Genomic DNA, 16,434 nt, shown 5'->3' with positions numbered 1-16,434 from the left:
TGCTTTCTCTGTCACTCTCTCTCTCTCAAATAAATAAATAAAAATCTTAAAAAAAAAAAAAAAAAGGAAAGAAAGAAAGCTAGGGATTAGAGGGTTTCTTGCCCAAGGAACCAGTGAGTTGTGGAATTTGAATCCAAGCAGTCTAACTCCAAGCCTTTGCTCTTAACCTGCAAGTATTTCCATCCAGCTGGACAGGAGCCACGGAGAGCCTCTGGGAGCCTCCCAGTGGGAAGAGGGGTACACCCGTGGAAGTTATTGCCTAGAGAGCTGTAGACTAACTCGCCCTCATAAAGTTAATGAAATCAGAGGATCAAATGCACGTTAACAATAAAAGGGGTATGGGAGAAGGGAGGACTATGGCTTCAATGAGGGCCACTGGAGACCATGTGATAATCACCAATAGTTACAGAACGGTGTCAGTTTGGTGGAAACATCCTTTTTCCCTATTGCTGGAAGCCCAGCAAATCTGAGATTCATGGCACACAGTGCCTGCTCTTTAGGCATTAACAGTTTCATGGGGGAGATGGATATATGCCTAACATAGATGCAGCCTCAAAACAGACTGAGTGAGGAGCACCCAGCCATTGATGCCAACCCTTTCTTTAACTATCCTGGAATTAAAAGCACACTGGCCACTATTAATTGATGTGGCTAATCTTCAGATGACCATGCTCAAAAGCAGTAGATACAGAAGATCTATAATAGTCACAACTCTACAGCTGGCAATCACAAGTGGGAGCTTTTGAGACAAGATCGTGGTCAACCTGTCCCTCAGCTTGTCCCAAAAAGGACCTTGACTCTCTTTAGCTTCTCTAGAAGATGGTTCAATCGGTGTTCAATAGATTTGGATCTAGCCAGAATTAGCCACAACATTTAAATCAAGCCAAAATGGGGCTGAGAACAACTGATCAGAGACTCAAACTTCCATTAGGAGACTTACTCCACTGCAACATCCAGTTGGCTTTTGTTCTGGTGGCTACAGAAACGTTTGGGGAAAAAAGTAGGTGGAAAAGAGACTTAAGACTGTGTCCCTACGTCTTCCCGAGTCACAAAATGAAACCCCCAACCATGGAGTCTGGAACCTTCATTTAATGAGAAAACTGAGGCCATGGGCTGACACCCTTCTAAAGTGGGTACCATTATTCTTGTCTTACAGAGGATGAGATGGGGCTTAATGCCCAACTCTGAAGCCTATGTTTTTTTTTTAAAGATTTTATTTATTTATTTGACAGAGAGATAGAGAGAGAACACAAGTAGGCAGAGGGAGAGGGAGAAGCAGGCTCCCCGCAGAGCGGGGAGCCCGATGCGGGACTCGATCCCAGGACCCTGGGATCATGACCTGAGCCGAAGGCAGCCGCTCAACCGACTGAGCCACCCAGGCGCCCTGAAGCCTATGTTTTTAACCACTGTGTAATACTGCCTACCTTCAAAGTCTTTATTTCATGGTTATGGGACAACCCCATACATTGTGAAACTTTTAGGGAGATAAGTTTTTTTTTTTTTTTTTTTAAGTGTTAGCACTGTAAGGGACCTGAGAAATTATTTCATCTAGTCCCTTTATTTCCAGAGGAGAAACCTGAACTTGCTGCCCTAAGTCACACAACAGCTTTACCAGAGAGAGTAGGAATTGCGATGTAATCCCTGGTTGTGTGCTTTTCCCACTCTCAGGTGGTCAGTTACCTGCATTAGGGCTAGAAACCAAGGAAGAGCATACCGATGAGGAGAGAAGTGTCTTGGAGGGGGAAGGGTTAGGGAAGACAGTCAGTGACAGCTATCACATGTTGTGGGTTGAATTGCATCCCATCCTCTCCCCAAATTTATTTGTTGAAGTCTTAACCCCCAGTACCTCAAAATGTGACCTTATTTGGAGACAGAGTCTTCACAGAAGGCATCAAGTTAATGCTCTTATGGTGGACCTTAATCCACTAGGACTGGTGTCCTCATAAGAAGAAGAAATATGGAGACAGACACATACAGTGAGAAAACCAGGTGAGGAGACATAGGGAAAAGACCGTTTTCTCCAAGCCAAAGAGAGATGCCTGAAGCAGATTCTTCCCTCGCTGCTCTCAGAAGGAACCAACCCTGCTCACACCTTGATTTTGAAATTCCAACCTCTAGGACTATGAGACAATACATTTCTATTGTTTAAGCTACCTGCTTTGTGATCCTTCAGAATGGCAGCCCTGACAAACCACTACAGCAGACAACTTTGAAGGGCCTACGGAGGGGCTGAAGGACTGAAGGGGTTGGAGAAGCAAGAGAAAAATGAAGAGGCTAAAATGATGAAATCACGGGTGAGGAGGAAGAGACCTGAGCAGAGAAACCAAGGATTATCCAAATGGAAACCAACAGAAAGGAAAGTGGAGTCCATTTTTAATCTTAGGCAGTCTATGTGTAGAAGGGGGTCTTAGAGCACTGAGCTGCTACAGAGGCCACTGGAGTGTGGGCTGCCCTCACCATCACTGTTCTATGGTGCCCGGCACACTTTGGGAGGAAAGTCCTTAGGATATTACTTGCTCAAGTCAACCTGATATGCTTGTGGCCTCCAGTGAGCACAGGCTCACAAAAACGTAAGGACAATATGTAGTCCGGTGGTTATTATGTGCATGCTCTGGAAGCCGACTGCGGGAGTTCCGAGTGCGGTTTTGCCCGCACTAGCATTCAACCTCTGTGCCTCAGTTTCTCCCTCATCTGTAAATGGGGAATCATGTCAGCATCCACCTCATGGGGTTATGATGAAGATTCTAGAAGACAATGTGTGTGAACCGTTTCAATAAACTGTAGCTGTTGTTATCAGAGGGGTTTATCATCACAATAATGCTTCTCATTCTTCAAATTCAAAGAAGTACTAGATAGTAGCCCTCCTCCCAATACTGGGCGCAAGTACCACCGTAATCCGAACCGTTATTAGGGATTAAGGACACTGGCAGGCCTCAGGTGTTAGGAGGAAAAGTAACATTTGGGATAGGACCTGGAAAATGTTCATGCCAAATGGGCATCGCACGGATGCAGAAACCCTCAGAACCACAGCCAGGGCTAAGTAAGATACACAGGCCCTAAGAATTTGGCAGGTGGATATTGCCCTTGAGTAACGTTGGGTCTCCATTCCGCTGTAATGCGCCCTGCCCCGGTCCGCCAAGAAGTCAGTGAGCAAGGCAGGCAATTGGGAGTGGAAGACGCGAAAGGGCGTCTTCCGGTCCCCGTAGCAACGGGACCCCAAGGCCGGCCGGGCTGCTAGATTGAGGCCCTACAGTATACCCTTTGCCCTTCCACAGATTCGCTATGAAAGCGAGGGCACGCGAAGCGACTCTTGCTGAGCTCGCTCGCCGCCTCCCTGCACCCGCCAGCAGGCAGCCCCGCTCGCGCTTCTCCAGACGGGAGGCGGGCGCGCGTCGGGGGCGGGGCTTGCTGGCGGAGGCGGGGCCTGAGGACGGGGCGGGGCCTGCGGGGCGGGCGTGGCCGGCGCACCGGCAGCAGCTTGGCTCGGCGGCGGCAGAGGCTGGGGCGCAGCCAGGGCGCAGTGGCTACGGCGGCGCCCTTAAATAGCATCCGGAACCGGGGCTGGACAGGCAGTGGGCTGCGGTGACAGCCGGCGGCGCAGCGGCCCGGCCAGCCGAGGTGAGTGCTCTTGCCGCGGGGAGCCGCGTCCTTTCCGGCTGTGGCGCCGGTGGTCTCGGCGGAGGCGCGGGGGCTCAGGCTGCCCCGCCGGCCCAAGCCCGGGAGGCGGCGGCCGCAGCGGAGACGCGTGAGCCTCCCCTCGGCTCCCGGGGACGTTCTGCTTCTCCGGCCTCTGCCCTCGGCTCCCCTTCCCGCGGCAGCGGAGGCCTTCGGGCCGCCGGAGCAGCCGCCGCTTCCTGTGCCTGAGCCGGGGATGCCCCGCCGCCGTTTCCCGCGGGCTGCGCGGGCGCGGGGCTGGTGCACGGCGGGGTCTGGGTGACGCGCGCCGCGGGACCGGCCTCCTGTTTGTGTGGCGGCGGGGACCGGCCCGGCCCAGAAGCCGGACCCCCAGCTTCAGATGCGAGGGATGATCCCGCGGGGCTGGGGCCGGTGGTGTCTCGGCCACGGGCGTCCCTCCTGTCCCCGTGGAGGGGTTTTTGAGGCGCTCTCGGACCGCGTCTGGAAGCATCGGAGCCGGACGGTCCTGCTACCTCGGCGTGATGGTGGCCCCTGCGCGGAGCGCTTGCAGGAGGGTCAAATGCAGCATCAAAAGCCGGTTGCCAAATGTAGAAATTCTCGCGGTGTCTCCAGAGGAGTGCCCATAGCCGCGGCACATAGCCGTGTTGGAGTCATTGGTGTACGAAGCCTGGTGTCTTGAAATTAGGAAGCAGAAACGATACCTATCTCCTTGCAGCGCAGACGAAGAGTGGTGGTAAATGACTTGAATGGACACGTGGACTAGAACCTAGAGACAGACACTAATCATAATCAGTGTGTATGTTAGAATCTCAGACCCTTGCCCCAGTCCACCTACTTTCAAGGTTATGGAGCTTAATTAAGACCATTATAAAAGTGCTCTTTGCCTTTTAAAGTTGACACTTTAAAAAAAAAAAAGCATCTTCTTGGTGCAGGAGTATCCAAAGTGGCCCCCGACTGTCAATATCCTTCCTTTTATTTATTTATTTTTTGTCTTTGCTTAGCGTGAGAAAAACATGACATCTCACAGTTTCCGACACAAATTTCACCTGTGATTATCTCAGTGTAAACAGTTATTTGCTTAACACAGACAAAACGTCAGTCAAAAATTTCTGGTTGATTCTGCACTTTCAAGTGGAGATGGCAGGTTCGATTGGCAGATGAGTGGGGTCGAGGAGGTCGAACTTTTAAAGGAAAACTTGCTTCCCATCACGGTGGAGCCAGTCTATAGAGACGTTCTTTCTTGTCCTCACTCAACTGGGAGAATCCCTTTCCAGTCTGAAACTTGACTCCTTATTTGTGGAAGGACTGCATTAGGCTAAAGTCTTTAGTGAGCTAAGATTCTGTGACTGGAAAAAGAAGATCCTTAAAAGAAGCAAACCTCATACCTCCCTTCCTCACTTAAAATAATATAGACATATTATAGACCATATATTATAGATCTGTTTTCTGCATTTACTGTAAACAGAGAAGACTTTTTTTTTTTAATCACCCTTCCCTCACAATTATAAGCATTTTGACCTATTTCCTTCCTGTCTCTGTTACGCATATTTTGGCAGTACTTTTATTATTCTTGCAGGCAGCCTGACTAAAAAGAAATCTCTGGGCTTTTTAATTTGGGCCATTTAAGAGATAGCTACTTTGGACAAATGCAGGTAGGGACGGGTTTCTGTTTGCATCATAGAGGTAGAGTTTTCATAGCTATCTCTCTTTTGAATGAAGTTTGAAAGAACTGAAAGTGTCCCCGAATGCCACAGTGTCATGCCTCATGTCCAGGCCTTACTCCATCTTTCGTTTTTGATGTAGCTGTCTTGTGGAAAACAGACGTGTTTTGTCATCATAGTTAGGGATTTCTCTTCTCTCTCTTCCAGTTTCACTTTTCTGGAAAGGGCAAGACTATAAGAATACTAGTAATTTCTGTTGATACTCAGTAACCTGAGATGAATATATAATTTTTAAGGTCAGTTGCTGAATTTATTATGCAAGTTTGCCACATAAAGCATATGTCCATTATTCTTTTGCACTTACTCTCTCTTATATCCAAATTCTGTTGAGTTAGGATCCATTAATAATGTTTTATGAACAGTATTGTTTGGATGATGCAATGGGTTAGACTCTTGTGTTAAAAAATACAGAGGAACTTCCTTTAAGGCAGCTCCAAGCTGTTGGTATCCTGTGGCCTAACCTGAAATCTTGGTCTTCAAGCCTTGCTCTCTCACGGGCAGGTCAGTCAGAGGAGACAGACTGAAGGTGCCAGAGTTTTTACTGAAGGTTATCACTCCAGCTTAGGCAGACAAACATCTTAGGGTCACTTTTCTTTGACACTCACTCCTGGAGATTACATCTCAGTGAACAGAGCTGATCTGAAGCTGCCAGTGGCTGAATTTAGTTTTAAACATTGTCATACTTAAAGGGGCTCTGAGAGCTTTTTTTTTTTTTTTTTTTAAGATTTTATTTATTTATTTGAAAGAGAGATAGAGAGCATGAGCGGGGAGAGAGGCAGAGAGAGAAGCAGACTCCCCACTGAGTAGGGAGCCCGATCTGGGGACCTGGGGCTACATCCCAGGACCCTGGGATCATGACCTGAGCTGAAAGCAGATGCTTAACGACTGAGCCACCCAGGCGCCCCTCTATCTGTGTTTTTATAAACTTTTTTTTTTTACTTTAAGCATATAGTTTTAATTGAAGATAAAAATTTTAATAACTTAATTTGAATCACCTAAGTTATACTGTGAACATTTTTCCATGTTGTTACCTGCTCCTCAAAAAATGAGTTTTGAGGATGATTGCATAATGTGGTATATGGGATATGTCCCGATTTATTTACTTACCCTTCTCCTATTGTTGGATATATATATTTTTTAAGATTTATTTATTTAGGGCGCCTGGGTGGCTAAGTTGGTTAAGCGACTGCCTTCGGCTCAGGTCATGATCCTGGAGTCCCAGGATCGAGTCCCGCATCGGGCTCCCTGCTCGGCAGGGAGTCTGCTTCTCCCTCTGACCCTCCCCCGTCTCATGCTCTCTCTCTCTATCTCATTCTCTCTCTCAAATAAATAAATAAAATCTAAAAAAAAAAAAAAAAAAAAAAGATTTATTTATTTATTGTAGAGAGAGAGGGCGCATGTGTGTGTATGTGGAGGGGGAAGGGCAGAGGGAGAGAATCCTCAAGCAGACTCCCTGCTGAGTGCAGAGCCTAACCTGGGGCTTGATCCCGGGGCCTTGAGATCATGACCTGAGTTGAAATCAAGAGTTGGATGCTCAACTGACTGAGCCGCCCAGGCTCAATCCAATATTGTTGGATATTTAAGAATAACTATTTCAGAACAGTTTGCCAAGCTTCTCATGTATTTAAATGTATCTTTTTAAAAAATTAGGGCATGTTCTGCTCTAAAACTGTTGAAATTGACAATGATTTGAAAATTATTATTATTATTATTATTTTTAAGATTTTATTTATTTGACAGAGAGAGACACAGTGAGAGAAGGAACACAAGCAGGGGGAGTGGGAGAGGGAGAAGCAGGCTCCCTGCTGAGCAGGGAGCCCGATGTGGGGCTCAATCCCAGGACCCTGGGATCATGACCTAAGCCGAAGGCAGACGCGTAACGACTGAGCCACCCAGGCGCCCCCTGAAAATTATTTTTGTTGGTGAATGATTTTAATGGACTTTTGGGTTCATGTGTTCTAGTCCGAAGCTGTTGAAATAAGGATTTCATGGTCTGGAGAGAGAAATGGAAAAAATTAGGGCATCAAAAGAGGAAATGTGGGTTGCTGTTTATACCATTTCCTCATTCGGGAAGGCCTTCTGATAAATGTATTATCTGTCCATGTGCACAGTTTTGATTGCGGAAAAAATGGGTACTTCCCCCCTCAGGTTTGTTATGAGAGAAATATCTGTATATCTAAGGCCCAGATACCTCGAATACCATTTATTCTTTTAATAACTAGAGTAAAGAGAAAGTTGCTGCAGAGACTAGTTTCTCCCTCAAGGCTCAGCTGTCACCTACAAAGCAGGGCAGTTATCAGCTGACTAATCTTGTGGCCACAGCCCGGGCAGGGACAGGCTCAGGGCATGATAGGTGGTGATAACAGCCAACCCCGCAAGGCCCCGTTCTCAGTGGTTCTCGTGTTTAACTCAGTTAATCTTCCCAACAACCCTGCAAGGGAGGTCCTACTATTATCCCTATTTTACAAAAGATATAAAAACAGGTGCAGGGCTTAAGTCGCCCAAACCAGGATTTGAACCTACACAGTCAGGCTTCAGGTTCAGAGCTCCTAATTAATTGGCTCGGCTGCCTCCCTAGAGCTTGAAAGTTTCCTAGTCCAGGAGTATCTGGAAAGTTCCAGGTTACCCAGCTAGTGGCAAGACTCAGGACAGAGCGGATTCTTTTTCCATGTCACTGCTCCTTGATATTTTCCTGTCTCACTTTTACACTCTGTCTTATACCACCAGAGTGCTGAAAATGACAACAATTTTGGTTCAGCTTGGTTTGGTGAGCGGCAAGATCACCTGCTACACAGCTACGACTTTCTAGAGAATTAAAGAGTAAAAGGCTTTGCCTGCCCTGGAAGTGGGTCTCCTAAGATGGGTGAACAGTTGAGGCGCATGGTTAATGCATCAAGTGTGTGGAAGGAAGAGAGTGCATGGCTGGGAGCAGGGACCAAGACTTAGCAGAGATGGTTAAGCGCCACTCACTTAAGGAAGAGATCAGCCTCGCCATGACACACAGATTTGCTTTCTGCTGCATATCTTAGGGTGCTTTTTACCAGAAACAGACTTTCTCAGCATGTTTTAGACAAGAGAACAGAATAGTGAATTTTCAGGGTTTGAAGGCACAGTGGTGGTATCGTGTAGTGGGTGCAGGTGCCTTTTTTCTAGTAAAATTTTAGGCAGAACCCCAAGATAGCATACAAAAGCAGGACTGCCACGGTCGAAGGGGGGAGGGGAGGGAACCCCAGCTAACACATGTATGCTCGCTTCCTCGGTCACCCCGGTCTGAGGGACTTCCAAATGACCCCAGGCTCCCAGAACACTGAAATAGCCTAACTTGCTCCCTGGGCAGACCTGTTGTATGGGAGATGGATGACTTAGCCCAGGTTACACAACCTGTGTTCCCCTTTGGCCATGGCACACAGTGGAGTTTGTTCCTGGGCCGGTTCGGGGAATGACCGGATCTCGATGTACTCCTTGATTTGTGCCCTGCAATCTGCTTTTCCTAATTTACTCTCTGTACAGTATTGCACAACGCATACCCATTCTTCCTTTTTCTCCTCGGCATCACTGCCAATCCATAGCACGTCACCTCTGGTTTAGCAGAGACCCTTCATTTAAAAAAAAAAAAAAGAGGGAAGGTGATTACTTTTCCTAATGCAGAACTCTAATTGAATCCCTCCTCTGCTCAGAAGCCTTCCAGGGCTTCCTCTAGAAAGCCCCAAGTCTTTATTTAGCTTGGCTCTTGGGAACTTCTAGAGTTTGCTTCCAACTTGCTGTTTCCCGTGCCTCTCCCAAACTACCACATCCTGGGACTTCTGGAAAGCAGACTCCGGAAGCACAGGGTTGCATTCAAGATCTCTGCATCCCAAGACCCTTTCCATGAGCTCTCTCTTCTGCCTGACTGGACTTCCTATGTCCTGGAAGGGCCTCATGGACCCTGTTCATTTAGCATGACCTGTCTGCAATTCCTCATTGCACCCTCCTTCCTCGTAGCCCTGCTCCTTAGAAACTCCAGATCACTCACTGGAACCCTAGGCTGACATTCAGTTAGCTGGGGTGCACCAGCAGCCACAAGGATGGGTAAAATGCCGAAACACTCCCATATTGGTTAGAAATAAGTGCCACCCCAAGTGCCCCCACCCCTAAATCAGATTTGGAAGAGTTAGTACCTGGTCCATCCAAGGATCTCCTGAGCCTGTTCTGGGCCAGTGGCCTACTTCTTTCCCAGGTTGATGCCTGGCTCTACTGGTTATTCATTGTTTGGAATAGCACCCCTCCCTCCCTCCTTCATCTGCCTTTCATGTGAACATATCTTGCTCCCTCACATAGGCTCCTCAGCTACATTCTAGGCCCTGGGCATTTAATAGACCTAGTCATTGTCATTTGTGTGTTTTCAGCAGCGTTTAACATGGGACCTTACCGTGAGTAAGCACTTAATATCATCTGATGGTTGGTTGAGACCAGGAGACATTCAGATGGTCAGGTGTCCTATAGAAGGGGGTCACTGACAAGAATACACATTTAAATGTTCCAGGTTTGTGTATTATGATCAAGCATCAAAAATCACTAGACCAGAGCCTGAACTTTCATCGGGTTGAACTTAGTGGCTAGGGGTCCATCTGGGGTATCTCTTTCAGGGTATTTCAGAGATTTTCGAGCAGCAGGTGGTTGTAGGCTTTGCAGGATGTGGGAGGCAGGCAGATCAGTGTCAAGTTCCAGATAATCTTACATAACTGTACTGTAGTCTTCATTTACCTGGTTTTTCTACTTAAAACCATACCTTGTTTCTGTTTTACTAGTGAAATGGTCAGATAGCTGTTTGTTCCTTCTGTAGGGACAGTTACCCACATTGTGCCTCAGCAAGCTTCTGAGGTACCCGGGATTGTGGAGCTGGCAGGGAACTTGCCTGTCAAGCAGTCCAGCCAACCACCTCCCAGAGGACAGAACTGCGATCCAGAGAGGTGTGGCTGGCAGCCCAGTCAGGCTAGACTCCGAAGCCAGAGCCAGCCAGTGTTTTCCTCTCCGGACAGGATTCAGAGATAAGCACAACCACTGCTAACACCTCTCTAGAGTGTAGGCTGACTGAAGACCCTTGGCCCTTGAGGCAGGGGCTGAAGCTAGGGGCTCCCCAGAAGAGGCCTCCTCAGATGAGGCCAGCCTCTTGGTCGGCCGTGGCCCTGAGGTCTTGATTCTCCTTCCTCCAGATTAACTGGCCCAGTCCATTTGGGCTCTCACGCTTGGCCAGTGACGTCACTGGCAATGTCCTGTCCTCTCCAGAACACTTCTTGCCCTCATGGGCAACGTTGAGTATCTTTGTCTCCCTCTTAGGTGGGAAGTCTGTGTGTGGGCTTTGGCTGCAACTGTTACGCTGCCCCCTAGCCGTGGCAAGCTTTTCAGGGTGCTCCAGTTAGCCCTTTTATTTATTGCCTCTCAAACTCAGGAACTGACAGAGACTCTAGCCAGGCAGGCGCCCAGAGAATTTAGGTACTGCTCAGTAGTAGTCTCCAAAATGGGGCATACGTGCCCTGCAGTGGGGGTAGACCACCCACCGTGCAGAGTGGACGTATTAGAACTTCTGTAGATATTTTTTAGCGTAACTTCATATATGTATATTTTACAGTGTTCAGAAAATATTTGCAAATGTCTAGAGTTCATAGATGAGTGCATTTACATATTAAGCACACATTTATTTATTATTTTGGATGCATTTTAAAAAGTTTAGAGAACCAGAAAATAAACTCCTTCTCTACATCAGCGTGGCAAGATACCTATAAATGCCATTAAAAAGAGAGAGAGAGAGAGAGAGAGGGAGAACTCAGTTTGTCAGTTAAGGGGGGATCAAAACTGCTTTGCAAAACTAGGTTGTGATTCACGTCAAATTGGCCTCGGACGTCAGAAGAGTCATGTTAAATCCAGAGTATATTTTGACTTTGGACCAAAACTTAACAATGTAGAAGCCTCATCAGGACAAAGATTTTATTTATTTTTTATTTCTTAAATATTTCATTTTGTATTTGAGAGAGAGAAAGAGCATGAGGAGGGGGAGGGGCAGAGGGAGAGGGAGAAAGCAGACTCCCCACTGAGCAGGGAGCCCGATGCGGGGCTTGATCCCAGGACCCTGGGACTATGACCTGAGCTGAAGGCAGATGCTTAACTGACTGAGCCACCCATGCGTTCCTAGGACAAAGATTTTATTTATTTTTTCTGTTTTATTTACTACTGTGTCGCCCGAGGCTGGAGCAATGTTTGATACAGAGTACATACACAGTAAATATTCTCAAATTGGACTTATGGACCTTTCCTTGTGTGACAATTAAATACCATGCTGGGTATGGCACTTTGTGTCAATATTTAGGTTGGCTTTCTTTGTTGAAACCTTTAGTCAGTTGGCAGGACGCAGGGAATGTGTCAGTCAGCGTGACTCCCAGCAGATCCTTTCGCAGAGCTGAAGGAGCATCGTGCTGTATGGGCCTCCAAAGTGTCACCTGAATGAGAAGATGTGTGGGATTTGCTTTAAAATCATTTTTTTTTTTTAATGGGTGTAAAAGGAGACAGTGGTCACAAAACGTTGATCATGATTAAAGCTGAAGCTGGGATTAGGGGCACATAGTGCCTTCTTATGCTATTCTATATACCTTTGAATCCATGTGGACATTTTCATAATAAAATTTAAACAAAACACAAGGGGAAAATAGAGACCCCAAACTCGTGTCACTTGTTGGAAGTAGGTAATAGCTGGATGAGACCATCTCTTTTTCTTCCTTCCCCTTTGAACACAGCGTCATTTTTCAACAGTCCTCTGCAACTTGTTGGATTTCTTTGTTTGTAGCTTCCTAGGGCCACCCACCTCCTCTTGTTGTTACCTAAACTCTGGGTGTTATTCTAGCTCTTGTCCCGCGGCTGTCACCAAGCCCACCCTCTTCCCTCCACCTACAATGAGCTTAATCCTTCAACCCTGTCTGTGTCTCACGTGTCGCTTCCTGCACCACCACCGAGGTCTCCCACAGAGCTGACGACATCTAGAGGTCACAATGGGGTCCCACGCTCTTCAGAGGCTCCGTTTGATCTTGAGGAAGCCCACCGCTTAAGGATATTTGGTAGGTTCCCTTCATCGCTGCTTTTTAGGGACACAGACAATTAAATGAAACAATTAACTTCCGTGCTGAAATCGGTAAACACTCAAAAGCATCCCCATCCGTGAGTGGCTGGCCCTCCTCTGTGTGGGGAGAGGTCTGTCTGTGTTCTGTCTCCCACTTACCCTGTGCGGCTAAGCCGTCCCTCTAGTTTATCAGTCCCCCTGAAGCCGCAGTCTATTTTGAGAGGTGTAAGTAACTCTACCCAACCTTGTGTGCCTTCAGCCTTCTTATCCAGGTCACTGCTATTTGATCGTCGCGACCTCTGTGCGCAGCAAGGACTGGGCCTTGTTCTCTGTCTCCCGCACCAGGCCTCGTCCTGGTGGGGACACGGGATACTCTGCGGACGACTCCCCGCGGCAGGGGGACAAGCTTCTGCAGCCAGCTGTGGCTTAGCCTGAGCCCTGGCGGCGTGACCGTGACCCTGGTTTGTGGCACCGTGGTTCCTAACGAGCCAGCCACCCCTGCCCCCAACCCCCCCCCACCCCAGCCAGCCTGGGCTGGCTCTCAGGCTGTTTCCCCACCCCCACCGTCTCTGCCTGCTTCCAGCAGGCTGTCTAGAAGGCCCTGCCTCCATGCTCAGGCCCATCCATCCTGCTTTCTCCCTCCCGAAGCCCTCCACTGCTTAGTTCTTCACCTTCTGTCTGGATAGTTTAGTTAAATCTTTCCTGCAGGTGTGTTTGTTTTCACTGATACCCTAAACTCGTCGAAGGCAGAGGAAGAGCTTGGAGCACTGTGTCCTCATGCGGTTGGCCTTCTGTTGGCAAGGGACGAGGGAGAGTGGTTTATTCCCCCTGCGATTTTGTTCATTCGCAGTGGGACCTTTCTCAAAGGGACCCTTATGTGGAAGTTGCCACGTAGCTGGTCAGTGGCTGCGCCAGGGTCCCACACAGGGCGGACGGTGAAAGCCTTGGTGTGTATTACCTGGGAGGGGCTTCTACCCATCTGTCACTCTCCTAGAGGAGAGGTTGCCACGCTAGGCCATTTTCTGGAGGCCATTATCTTGAGAAATAAAAAAATAATAATAATAACACAGCAAGGTACATAGAATAATAAAGTCACAAAACAAATACCTATGGGGCACAAGCGTAGAACGGACAGTTTCTAATGTTGCTTGTTTTCTTTCTGCACTGTGCCGTCCTCTGGAGTTTCTGCGCGGAGGTGGGGATCCTGTTATGGAGTCCCCAGAGTCAGGGCTCTGTGGCCACCTTTTGCTTTCTCTAGCACCTTCTTGGAGATGCTCCGTGGTGTTGGTGACAGAAGGGGGAGTACCTTTCCTCTCTTCCCGTCCTTCCTTTATCCCCTCTGAGGTCCACACAGGCAGCAGTGAAGCGGGTGCAAGATTCTGCAGCTCATCGGACATAGCTGGTACCTAGAACAATGAACTTTTTGCCTCTGAGACTAGTGTTCTCTTGGACACAATGTCTGAGGGGAACCCGGGACTTAGGTACCTTCTCTGTGTGCAGTTTCTCAAACAAATGGGCCCTCCTTCCCGTCCCAGGGCCCTGAGTGGAGAGGAGTTCCTGCCTCGCTCGGTCCAGCTGTGGCTCTTGTAAAAGGACATTTGTCCTCTTTCCTATTAAGTTCTTTCCCTGTTAGAAGGTGGAGCCTCCTGTCTCAGGGCTTGCTTTGTAGTTCATCGCAGGCCAGGAAGGTGGAGAGTACGTTCTGAATTATATTTCCTTCCCTAGCTCTTGTCATAATCGTCTCTCCTTGGGTTGCCCTATCCCCCAGACCATAGTGTCATGTTCTTAAAATGCAGTCCTCCAGGCATAATTAGGGCTCTCCCTGTACCACATGTCAACTGAGTATCATGCCTTGTTGGATCCAGTGGATGAGTGGGAAGCCGGACCCACAGAAGGCTCTTCTGTCTCGGTTCCTGCAGAAGGGTTGGGCTGGCCTAGCCAGCGGGTCTTGTGTCCATCAGCTTAAGTGAGGCGACTGACTGAGGCCTGTCCCGCCCAGCCTGCCCCTTCTTGAACTCATACCAGGAAACGTCCCTGGCTCATCATGGCTTCCGAGGACTCACTTAACAAAATTAAATCAATGTTTGAAGACCAATGGAAAACTCTTGCTTCCCTTAGGATTTTTTTTTTTTTTTTCCGAATGGAAACTTCTCTTAAGTCCATGCCACCTCACATTGCCTGGATGTCTTCACTGGGGCAAGTGCAAACTGTAATTATCATTCTCCCAAGTGGCTGTACGTGACATGTCTTTATATCAATGTTGAAGGGTGATGGAAGGAGAACTCTTTGGCTTTCTTTCCCTGCTCTCCGGAGAATGCAGGCAGGTCCTACTTGCAGCATTCCTTACGTCTCAGATGGCCACCCACCTGGTGCCCTGGGCGTGTCCAAGGGCTCTCCTCACTGCAGTCCCGCCACTGCTCCCCAGCAGCTCCTGGGAAGTTTCTCTGGTTTCGAGGCTTCTCTTTTGTGTCATAGGAGACTTGCTTACAGAAGCTGGATGCCAGCCTGGTGTAAGGCTCTGGACTCAAGCCCTTCTTCTGACATTTGCAGTTCTCCTTAAGAAAGGTATTTGTTTGGGGTGCCTGGGTGGCTCACTTGTTAAGTGTCTGCCTTCGGCTCAGGTCATGATCTCAGGGTCCTGGGATCGAGTCCCGCATCGGGCTCCAAAGGACCCTGGTCCTTTGGTGACCTTGGGTGACATTATACATAAGTGAAACAGTCTGAGAATTGAAAAACATCATGGGAAGATGGGCAGGAGAGTATTTTTATGTAGCTTTAAATCAGTGGTTTTCCACCTTTAAATCGCACCTCCACATCACCTTCTAGCACATGGGCTCATGGCAGCTGCCACCGCAATGTGGGGTATAGAGGGAGAATGCTAAAGTTTAGAAATACTTTGAATACCTCCTTTCTCTTTGAAGAATCATTGTTCTATTAATACACCCTCCTGGGATGGGTAGCAGAGAATTGGGCAGAATCACAGAGGGTCATTCATAGCTCAGTAACGGTTAATGAAGCACCTGTTCTGGGCAAGGCATCAGGGGCATAGAAAGACAGATGGGACGAGGCCCTCGCCCTGAAAGAGAGAGACGCATACACCCCCCACAAGTGTAAAGTAGGAGGTGCTGAGGATCGCACCACGGGCTACAAGGAACATACTCCTGGAATTCAGAGGAGGACTGACTGCTTCTGACCTCCTAGGTCATGTAATTACGAGTTAATGAGAGAAAGTGGCCTATGTGGGTAAGGCTGGACATCTTAAAACAGGGCCAGGGAAAGGGCTGTAGGTGAAGGAGACAGCAAGGGAGGGGGATGCAGAGTGGGCATGGAGGCCTAGTGAGGACTTTCTGGTGGGTTCCAGGGAAGGGCAGGAGTGCAGTGGAGGAACTGCGAGGCGCCAGGAGGGGAGCTCACCCAGAGACACAGGAGAGGACCTCATTCCACAGTTCATTCTCAAAAACCCAGCCCTCCGATTTCTTCTCTCTTTCCCCTTTATATCCACTTAGTTACCAAAATCTGTGTTTTTTTTTTAAGTTGTTAAAAACTTCTTAGTATAAAATAGGCATAACATAAAATTTACCCTTTTAACCATTTTTAAGCATACAATTCAGTGGCATTAAGTACGTTCTCAATATTGTGTAACCATTAGCGCTATGGAGTTCCAGAATTTTTCATCATCCCAAACACAACCTCTGTACCCGTGAAGCAATAACTCTCCCTTTCCCTCCCACCCTCCACTCATGTAGCCTCTATTTCTGTCTCTACGAATTTGCCTCATTTGAAGTCCCTAGAACATATATGATATTTTCGAGGTTCATCCACGTTATGGCACGTATCAGAATTTTCTTCTCTTTTTTTAAATTTAATTTTATTATGTTATGTTAATCACCATATATTACATCATTAGTTTTTGATGTAGTGTTCCATGATTCATTGTTTGCGTGTAACACCCAGTGCTCCATTCAATACGTGCCCTCTTTAATACCCATC

General features: G+C 47.9%; 1 protein-coding gene across 1 annotated transcript in view; it reads left to right on the top strand.

The window, feature by feature from the left end:
- The first annotated feature begins 3,444 nt into the window (after positions 1-3,444).
- Positions 3,445-16,434, top strand: part of ACSL1 (acyl-CoA synthetase long chain family member 1) — a 64,632-nt gene continuing 51,642 nt past the window's right edge. The window contains exon 1 of the mRNA XM_081807586.1: positions 3,445-3,618. The gene's annotated coding sequence lies outside the window, so the exon portion shown is untranslated. The remainder of the gene's footprint in view (positions 3,619-16,434) is intronic.

The sequence above is a fragment of the Leptonychotes weddellii genome, chromosome 2 (assembly GCF_054177405.1).
Source record: "Leptonychotes weddellii isolate Sample4059 chromosome 2, ASM5417740v2, whole genome shotgun sequence".
NCBI lineage: Eukaryota > Metazoa > Chordata > Mammalia > Carnivora > Phocidae > Leptonychotes > Leptonychotes weddellii.
This window is presented reverse-complemented; position numbering and strand designations above follow the sequence as displayed.